The sequence below is a fragment of the Orycteropus afer genome, unplaced genomic scaffold, assembly GCF_000298275.1.
Source record: "Orycteropus afer afer isolate SDZICR_OR568_19922 unplaced genomic scaffold, OryAfe1.0 scaffold00038, whole genome shotgun sequence".
Classification (NCBI taxonomy): Eukaryota; Metazoa; Chordata; class Mammalia; order Tubulidentata; family Orycteropodidae; genus Orycteropus; species Orycteropus afer.
Genome location: NW_006921625.1, coordinates 9,216,726 through 9,227,604, shown reverse-complemented (window position 1 = coordinate 9,227,604; position 10,879 = coordinate 9,216,726). Strand labels below are relative to the sequence as shown.

The 10,879-nt window shown below is 48.8% G+C and overlaps 1 protein-coding gene across 1 annotated transcript in view; it reads right to left on the bottom strand.

Annotated features, from left to right (window-relative positions):
- Nucleotides 1-10,879, bottom strand: part of CPXM2 (carboxypeptidase X, M14 family member 2) — a 124,687-nt gene that overhangs the window by 83,940 nt on the left and 29,868 nt on the right. The gene's annotated exons all lie outside the window — the stretch shown is intronic.

Sequence of the window (10,879 nt, the reverse complement as noted above, 5' to 3'; positions counted from 1 at the left end):
GAATCCCTCTGCTGCCGTGAAGCCACTGACCTACACTGTGCATATTTCATGATCATGAGCTGCATCTATACAGAAACATCTGGAAGCAAATGAAAAAGTTATACCCAAGTGGATCTAACTATTTACTGATTCCTGAGTAACAGCCTTAGAGCTGCCACTCTGCAGAATGCTCAGGGCCATTCTGGCAGTAACAGAATGAAGGGCTAGCTATTTTCAGATACTGTTTGAGGGAAAAATAAAATCTTCTTAGCAGCAATGCCTGAAACTTTATAGGTTGCCAATAAGGTGCCACCACTGGGGGGAGGGGAAAGGTATACCTAAACATGTTAGATGTGACATGTGATCAATGTAGTTCAGTAAGTAATCTACCATGAAACTGCCATAGTGTGGTCTGAATGTCTACCTCCCTTCAATACCTTCTGTGACAAATTTTCTACAAACGCGTAACATGGCCAGCTGCAAATCAGCTGATCTTTCTGCAACCAGTTCACGTTTGCCATGCAGTCAGCTTATGGAGTTAGCTTCAACTCACGGCGACCCCACATGCGTCAGAGGAGAACTGTGCTCCATATAGGGTTCCATGGCTGATTTTTCGGTAGATTACCAGGCCATTTTTTCCAGGTGGAGTAGAAGATTAGCCGTCAGTGTGTTAACCGTTCACACCAATGAGGGATGCCCAGAGAGCCTTGTCCCAGTTCAGAACTGAGTCAGCAGTAAAGTCAGTCACAAGAAATACTGTTTTTGAAGGCATTTTCAAAACTCAAAATCCATTTCTTAAAAATTGTCTTGCATTGGTCAAGGAAACCAATAAATATCTAGAGTTTGAAATTTAAAAATAGTTTAAAATAAAATCTGTTAAATATGCCATAAACTATTTGTTAATTGTTTAAGGAAAAAAAAAAAAAGATGAGGGAAAGAAATAGACAAGTCTGTGGCCGTGCTATGTATCTAGGAATTGAGGATAATTAATTATTCATCTATCAGCGATCAATATAAAGATCAATGGATTCCTCAAACCCTTGTCTCTGGAGTCCCACAGAGTTCACGGTCAAGTCCTGGTTCTACAACTCATTATTTGAGCACTTCTAATTAGGTGAGTGGATCCCTCGGGTGATACAGACTTAATGTGCTCGGCTGCCAACAGAAAGGCTGGAGGTTCCAGTCCACCCAGGGCCTCCTCAGATGAAAGGCCTGGTGATCCACCTCAGAAAAATCAGCCCCTAAGAACCCGGGAAGCACAGCTCCTCTCGGACACACGTGGGGCGCCGGGAGTCGGAGTCGACCTGAGGGCATTTGGTTTTAATTAGGTCAATCTGTCTTTAAAACAGAGAAGGAAGTAGAATCTACCTACTCAGGCTGCTGGGATGGTTGTACAAGGCATCTGCAAAGCACTCTGTGTAGTGGCTGGTACACAATAAATAGAAGCTACTGGAGGTACAAGGTATTGTTTGGGTAAGAAATCGTTTTACCATGGTTGTATTACAACACCTAGCACCAGGTCCCCAAGAGTTTATGTTTGATTAAATGAATTTTTTAAAAAAGAATCTGTTCTTCCTGCACACCTGACCCTCGGTTACACACACCCAGGAGAGAGAAGGTCCACTTAGGGAGTGATAGTGAGTGAACAGAAGACCCCACACGTGTGCATTTCTGGGACCCTGCCAGCATGTGGGCCCAGCAGACACTAGGAGCAGCTCAAGGTGAGGTTGGGGAGACGGGCACTGAGATGGAATACAGAAGGAGGCCACAGATCTGGAGATGAGATGAACCATCTCATGGGCACAGGAAGTGGCAGGGGAACCAGTCCTGGGCTCCCGGCAGCGAGAAGCCCTGAACTGAGTGTCATCTCCACATTTACTGGCAGAGGGATCACTTGACCTCCCAGACTCCAGTTTCCATACCTCCAAAACAGAGATGGTCCCCCGGACACACTGAAAGAAATACTAAAGAAAAATGTGTGTAGCAGAGTGACTGGCAGGTAGCAACTGGAACGGAACTGACACCTGCATCAGGTAATCTCGGGGCTCCTTAACAATCGGTCATTCATGGGTGGGGGAGGCTCTTGTTACTGTGGGTTTCCCTTTCATTTCTGTTGTATGTTCCTCTACTCTGAGTTCTTCCCATGTGCTTATGATGTGAGTAAGAACCACACACAACAATCATTAATGTAACTATTCATAAAGCTGTTGCTGTCAAGTCAATTCTGACTCATAGTAACTGAAGAATTGATGCCTTTAAATTATGGGGTTGGCAAAGAATAGTGAATGGACTGCCAGAAGAATGAACAAATCTGTCTTGGAAGAGGTATAGCCAGAATGCTCCTTAGAAGTGAGAATGGCAAGACTTCATCTCTCGCACTTTGGACATGTGACCAAGAGGAACTAGTCCTGGAGAAGGACATCATGCTTGGTAAAGTAGCAGCTCAGCAAAGAAGAGGAAGACTCTTAATGAGATGGACTGACACAGCGGCTACAACAACGGCCTCAAAGATAGCATCACTTGTGAGGAGGGCACATGACCAGACATTCTGCAAGTTGTTTCATTCTGTGAGTTGGAACTGACTCAACAAAGACTCATATTGAACTTTCCAAGACAGTGGTAATTTAAAATATGAGTCCTGTGATTCTCATAAAAATCCAAATATCCCAAACCCCAGCACTTTGGCATCCAAACACTGTCTCCCAGGCTGTTCCTTGAAGTAGATGCAGAATAAAATCCCTTTATTGGAATAAGCGTGACCTTCTTTGGTTTGTAAACCAAACCCATTGTGGTTATTTCTGCCTCTGCAGCATCCAGTCAACTCCAATTCAACTTAGTCCAACTGAGTCCTCTCCTTGAGGACTAAGGTGCGCCTGACACAAGCCATGATATTTCCAATCACCGCGTATGCATGTGAGAGCTGGACAATGAATAAGGAAGACCGAAGAAGAGTTGATGCTTTTGAGTTGTGGTGCTGAAGAAGAATGCTGAAGGTACCATGGACTGCCAAAAGAACTAACAGATCTGTCCTGGAGGAAGTGCAGCCAGGATGCTCCTTGGAAATGAGGATGGCCAGACTTCGTCTCACCTACTTTGGTCATGTTGTCAGAGGGGACCATTCCCTGGAGAAGGATGTCATGCTGGGTAAGGTGGAGGGTCGACGAAGGAGGGGAAGACCTTCGACGAGGTGGATCGACATGGTGGTTGTGACAATGGGCTCAAGTATAGCAAGGATCGTGGAGCTGGCGCGGGATCGGGCAGTATTTCGTTCTGCTGTACATGGGATCGCTATGAGTCAGAAATGACCATTCCTGGTGGCACTTAACAACAACAACTCCAACTCATGGCAATCCTATGTGTTACAAGGTAGAACTGCACTTGGCAGGGTTTCATGGTCGTGACCTTTCAGAAGCAGGCTACCAAGTCTTTCTTCCAAGTCACCTCTGGATGGGTTTAAACCATCAACCTTCTGGTTAGCAGTCAAGCACTTGACTGTTTGATCTATCCAAGCATTCTCTAACCAGTTCTAGTCAAGTTCACTCCGACTCCCGGCTACCCTACAAGCTTCAGAGTAGAAGTGCTCCATAGGGCTTTCAATGGCCATAATCTTCTGGAAGTAGGTCACTGAGACACTGCTGCACACAAACTTCCAACATGCGGGTTAGCAGCCCAGGACTTAACCGTTCGGACCACCCAGGGACTCCCTAACTGGTTGTCATGGAGTGGGTTCTGACTCACAGTGACCCCATGTGTGCAGAGGAGAACTGTGTCCATAGGATTTTGTAGGCTGCAACCTTTTGGAAACAGGTCACCAGGCCTTTCTTCCGAGACGGTTCTGGGTAGATTTGAACCACCTACCTTCTGGTTAGCAGCCAAGTGCCTAACCATTTGCATCACCCAGGGATGCCTAACACATACAGAGCTCCCCGCAAGGACTTGGCGGGTTGCAGAAAGGTTCTGTGAGACGGAAACAAGCTGGAGACTGAGCACCCAGAGTGTTGGGGAAGGTCTGAGGGGGCAGGTGTGGGCCCTGGGGCAGGCAGGTGTGGGATATGCACAGGTGACACCTGAGAACGTGGTGCTGCCCCAGGTGCTTCCCCATCTTTCCTGGCAGGACAAAAGTGATCTCCACATTTGGGCAACCAGGGCCCTGGGTGCACCAGTACAAAAGGCTCCAGGGAGGCAGACGTGTGGGATGTGCACGTGAACTTGGTGAGTGGTGTGCAGAGAGGGATCCGGACCACCAGGACTAACCTTGGCTCAATGTTCTATAACTGAGCTGTGCCTTCCCGCAGGGCACATATCACGCAGGGACTTTGGCCTTCTTTGAAGCATACACCTGATTTCAGTTAAGCAACACTATCAGGACCTTGGAACTGAATACAATGTCATCATCCAGGTGCCTTGTCATATTCCTTCAATGGAATGACTAAAGAGGAGTCGTGCTTCATCCCAGCAGTGGCACAAAGTGGATCTGACCGATACCATGACTATAGCCAGACACTTCCTCCTCATGAGGGAGGCACAGGCTGTGAACTTCTCTAAGGGACCGAACCCTGAGTCATTTCTAATATGCCTGAGACCTGAAACGTGGGCCACAGAGGGTCAGTGGCTGTGACCAGGCCACCACAAAGATGTCTAGAGCTGTTAATGCCTTGCCCCACAATTTTTTCCACAGACCACAAAATGTCACTTCTTTTTCCCAAACTCTGATCTGACCATCAACTTTATTAATTCCCCAGTACAGGCAAGAATAAGGAGCTATGGTGGCGTAGTGCGTAAGACATCTGGCTGCTGACCAGAAAATCAGCACTTCAAACCCACCAGCTGCTCTGTGGGAGGAAGATGAGGCAATCTACTTCTGTAAAGATTTACAGCTTTGGGAACCCAGTGGGGGTAGCTATGAGTTGGAACAGCAGTAGGTTTGGGTTTCTTTACAGGCACGAAACAGGAGCCCTGGTGGTACAGTGATTAAGCTCTCGGTTGCTAACTGAAAGGTTTACGATTTGAACCTACCAGCTGCTCTGCAGGAGAAATGCGTGACTTCCGTAAAGATTGACAGCCTTGGAAACCCTGTGGGGCAGTTCTACTCTGTCCTCTAGGGGCGCTGAGTCGGAATTGAGTCCACAGCAGTGGGTGTGGGTTTTGGGCGTTACAGGCAGGAGCTGTGGTGACCTGAGTTGCGAGCACACTCTCTCAGCATCGCGTCCCTCTGATCACACATCAGGGTCATACTTAGGAAACTTCACAGCCATAGGGGTTCCATGGAACCCAGGCCTCCGAAATGGCGAGGCTGGAGAGCTGCTCAAGGCTCCAGTTCAGGGAGCGTCCACCTGGTAATGTCACTGTTAACTGCTGTTGGGTTGATTCCCACTCGTGGAGACCTCAGTGTGCCAGACTAGAACCCTGCTCCATAGGGTTCTCAGTGGCTGGTTTTCCAGAAGTAGATCACCAGGCCTTTCTGCCAAGTGCCTCTAAGTGGACCTGAACCACCAGCCATCCAGTTAACAACAGAGCACATTAACTGTTGACCACCCAGAAACACCAACCTAATAACGGCCGTGGGTTGAGTTACTTAGGCAGCGGTTCCGTCTCTGAACTCCCTCCCTTAGTTTATGTGCCATGGAAAAGCCCTTGGGGTCCTCAGAGAACCCTGTGGGTATTGGTCAGGAGACAAGCTGCTGTTAGATGACCCACGTGCACACAGGTCACCTCCTAGGACCAAGCACAGGCACAAGGTCAAGTGCGACTTGAGGGGGCTTGCGAGATGTGCTCTTTGAGTGCATTATCTTCCAGTGTGTTGCTGTCCCTGGAGCTGAACAATCAGATTATTGATTCCAGATGGGGCCAAAGCCCCCTGAGGAGTCAGAAGAAGGTCCTGGGCACACCAGCAAGCAACCTCATGTGAGAGGCCAAGCCTCTGCAATCCTGATGAACTTGACTCCTCCTTAAACCCTTGGAAAATCTAGCTCATCCCCATGGACCAGTGAAATGTAAACTTTGGCTTCTTCTCTGCTATTATGTTATTAAATTTACATAAACAAAATTCTACTTGCAGGAAAAGAAGTTTGAAGTTGAGTTCAAGGGTCAAAGACCTCTACTTAAAAGGAAGGAAAAAGAGACACCTAATCCTGCTATCCACATGCATTCCTGGAGAAAAGTTCAGAGCCTGCAAACTCTTCAACTACAAAGCCCAGTGCATGGGAGAAGCAGGGCTCCAAACAGATCATTCAAAATCTATGAGGTTCTATAATCAGAAGCCAAAAAGAAACCAATCTTAAAAAATACAGTTAAAAAGACATGCCCAGTTGCTTTAAAAGAAAAGGAGTACAGCTATAATTGAGTATAAGATTAGATCTTTAATGAAAACGACAGTGTTTGATGGAAGAGTGGAGGCTGCTGAGTGGAGAGTCAAAGGCAAAATGGGCCAAGGAACTGGGCAATAAGTGTTTCTAAACAGAGTATGTGGCTACAATAAGCCAACAAGAAGAGCAGGGCATAGTGGGTACCACGGACAGCATTGCGTCCACTATGCAAGTGCACTCTGGGTTCAGGGCTGTGACTCCCATCAAACATTAACATTCTGGGAAAAATCGTACATGAATCAATGATGCTTCTGTGTCATGATGACACCATTCCTGTAGTTACCAATCACACATGGGCAAATCTGAGACACCGCAACGCACGCCACAGCAGACCTGGCTGCACCGCCTAGTGGGGAAGACTGCCACAACAGCGATGGCTCTGCTGAGCTCTGGGGAAGAACCTGACACATCAGACTGTGCTGCAACAGGCAGGGGACACAGAAAAGCAAGCCGCCCACATTCCGCACAGAGCTCCCCATTTGGCAATAACCTGGGTGACAGGTGAGTACATCAGTGTGAGACAACTGTCAAAACAGAGAGAAGTTAATAAGGATTCCAGCCACGCCCAGAACACTCCCTGCATCTCTGCTGACTTTGGAAGGCGGTTTTATGGAGTCATTGGGTTTAAAGCCCCTTGGAGTCACACCTTGACTCTCCTGGGAATCCTGTCAAGTTCATGCCACCCGCCCACCTGCCCGAGGTGACTGTTTCCTAGAGAAAAGAGCAATGAGAGTAATAGCACCCTCTCACGGGATCTCTGGTGGCGCAGTACTTAAGGCATTGGACTGCTAACCAGAAGGCTGGCCGTTCAAACCCACCAGCCACTCTTTGGAAGGAAGACTGGGCAATCTACTTCTGTAGAGATATCGCCTCGGAAACCCAAGGAGGGGTCGCTATGAGTCAGGACCGACTCGACGGCAGTGAGCTTGGATTTTTCATAAAGGCACAAATGCACAGGAAGCCTGGAACAGTGCCAAGGGCCGGCAGACCAGATGCTGCTTCTCCCTGACAGAGACCTGGGGCGTCTTGAGGGCAGGGAATAAACCAGGAGATTGTCATCTTCGCTCTCCAGTGCCCAAGCAGCCCAGGCACTTCACAACAGTCCGCGGAAGGAAGGGACTCCAGCGCCTGCATGGAAGGATTGGCAAGGACATTCACTTTCTTTACTTCTTTTGATCCTCACAACACCATGATGTCAGCAGAGCTGGGGAGGGGGTCTGCCTCACTGCGGGTGACATCAAGCCTCATAGGAGGACAGCTGGCCTAAGGCGGCTCACGTGCCTCAGGGCAGAACCAAGCCAGCACCCAAGCTGAAACTTCCGGCTGGACCACCTCTGGGTCCGCCCTGCAGCAGCTGGGCCGGCAGAGGGGTGGCTGAAGCCCACGCACCGCTGTACAGCAGGGAACAGGGTCTCTAATTTTGATACCAAGGTGCTTCTCTCCCACGAAATCCCATCAGCTGACACGCCCACATAGCCTCACATGTGTGACAAGATGGGGTTATTTTTGGACTGCACTTGAAGCCGCTGTGTGCGGGGAGGTGTATTTTGGGAGGTGACTTTGGGAAGTGTGCACCTGTGACCGTAGAATCACGTGTCATGGGGCCTCGACTCTGGGACCTGACCTAGTCATCACTGGCCTGTGGGGGGGACTGTGTAGCAAACCCATTCCCAGACCCTGTGGGCACCATGTCTCCTGGAGTTAACGCAGGTGGCCACAGAGGTGAGGGGGTGCTGGTCTGGACTATGCTATGAAAGAATCACCTTCAGGTTGTGAGAGCCGGTAGGAGGGTTTTCTCATTGGAGAGCACTGCTGTCCTTGGTCCCCAGCACACGCACAACGGGATCAGACTGTTGCGATCTGTAGTGTTTTCAGCGGTTGGCTTTTGGAAGCACATCCCCAGGCCTTGGCTCCTTGTCTGACTCAGTCTGGAAGCTCTGCTAATACCTGTTCAGCATCACAGCACACACAGGTCTCCACTGACAGGGAGTGGCTGCCATGAGGTGCAATGCCAGGAATCAAACCCAGATCTCCGACAGCCTACCACGGAGCCACCACCACTTCTCAGAGGGCGTTGCTGCTGCTGCTGTTGTTGTGTGCCATCAAGTCAACCCCAACTCACAGCAACCCTACAGGACAGAGCAAAACTGCCTCACAGGGTCTCCTAGCCTATAATCTTCAAGAGGCACATCGTCAGATCTTTTCTCCCATGGAGTCACGGGTGAGTTTGAACTACCAGTGTTTCCAGTTAGCAGCCAAGCGCCTAACTGATCCTCCACCAGGGCCCCTTCAGAGGGAATCAGGTAAATAATAAGTAACTGAAGAAATCAGATCTTCACAAAGAAAGCACTGATGTGATTCCCAGCCACCCCCTTGTTTTCCTCCAACTGAGGTGGGAGGAGCTTCCAGCAGGAGGAGCTAGGCTCTGCCTGGGGCAGGCCTCCCACTGGTGGTAGACCAAGGAGGCAGGAAGGGTGACCCAAGGAAAGGACCTTTCACCTTTGAGTGACCCAGTTAGGCAGGTCACTGAATAAAAGCCACCAAATGTCTTTGGTGCAAGTGCTATGCAACAGGCACTGTTCCATATACTGTTCCAGACACAGGGAGCCCAGCAAAGGATAGAGCAAGCCCCCGCCAGCCCGAGACTTACTCAAGCAGATCAGATAACACAAGTGGTCAAGGTCATTGCTGCATCCTCCTTCTTTTACAGACACTGAGGAAAGGTGTCTCCAAAGACTCTAGTTAATCAGTGATCTACCAGTACCTAGACTGGGTTAGTTCCAGAGCAGGACAGAGCTACACAGAAATAAAAGAGGCCCAGCCACACAGGCTACCACCTGTGTGTCCGTTTGTCCTACTGTGGGGGCCTGTGTGTTGCTGGGAGCCTGGAGGCTATCTATGCCACCGGTATTTCAAATCCCAGCAGGGGCACCCGTGGTGGACAGGTTTCAGCAGAGCTTCCTGACAAAGACAGACTAGGAAGGCAGGCTTCTGACAATCAGCCATGGAAACGCTGTGGAGCCCAACAGACCACCACCTGAGTTGCTTGCTCCGGACACATCATCAGGAGGAACCACACTCTGGAGGAGGACAATGAGGGCGTGGGAGACCCCCGCTGAGATGACAGGCACAGTAGCCGCAAACATGGACTCAAACATGTGGGCAGCCGTGAGGACAAAGCGGGACAGGACACCGTTGCACTGTGTTGTACACAAGGTCCCCATGAGTTGGAGCTGACTTCTGCAGCTGACAAGTCTAGCTTTTTCTCCTGCTCCTCCCAGACAGAGAAGAGCATGTTTAGGGGAAGAGCTCAGAGCAGGTGGCAAACTGACCCAGTCCAGGTGCTGGCAAATCACTGATTAACTAGAGTCTTTGGAAACACCTTTCCTCAGTGTCTGTAAAAGGAGGAAGATGCAACAATGGCCTTCCTGGTTGTGGGCATTAGGACTGATGCATTTAAATGCATTGCACAGGGCCTGACCCAAGCCCAATTAGCCATGGCTGGCTCTATGACCAACAGCACAGTGGTTAAGTCCTCAATGGCTAACTGAAAGGTCCCACAGCTGCTCTGTGGGAGAAAGACATGGTGTCTGCTTCCCTAAAGATCACAACCTTCCCAGAGGACATCTAAGTCAACTGGAATAGCATAGTCCATGAAGATGAAGTTCCACTTTCTACTTTGGTGAGTAGTGACTGGAATCTTCAAAGCTTACAAGTGGCCATCTAAGATACAATTATTGGTCTCTCCCCATCTGGAGCAAAGAAGAATGAAGGCTATCAAAGAGTCAAGGAAACACAAGTAGTCCAAAGGACTGACAGACCATGCAAACCACAGCTTCCACTACCCTGAGACCAGAGGAACTAGATGGTGCCCGACTACCACTACTGAACAGGATCACCATAGAGGATCCTGGACAGACAGGTAGGAAAAAAAATGTAGAACAAAATTCATGGCTGTCAGATACCCCCAAGCCAGCACTGAATCCACTCCCGAAGATCACCTTTCAACCAAACAAGGCCTATAAAGTGAACAATAACACCCACGGGGAATGTGCTCCTCAGAATAATCAACCTTACGAGACCAAAAGGGCAGCATTTGCCCAAAAACAAATTTCAGAAGGCACGAAGGAGCAGGAAAGATGAGTGGATGCAAACAGGGAACCCAGGGAGGACAGGGGAAGAGTGTCGTTACATTGAGGGGATTGCAACTAACGTGAAACAAATGCCGCATAAATTGTTGAATGGGAAACTAGTGTGCTCTGTAAACTTTCACTCAAGCCACAATAAAATGTTCAAAAAAACAATTAGACTGGCAAGTAATACTGTAATATACAGAATAAAAATACCCAGTAAATTCTTGACTCTAAAAAAAAAAAGCTGAATGGAAAACCAATTTGCTCTATAAATTTTCATTCGAATCACAATAAAAAGTTAAGGGGAAAATAAAAAGATTGGAAACCCTATGGGGCAGTTCTCCTCTGTTGCACAGGGTCGCTGTGAGTTGGAATCAACTCTATGGCAATGGGTTTTCTTTT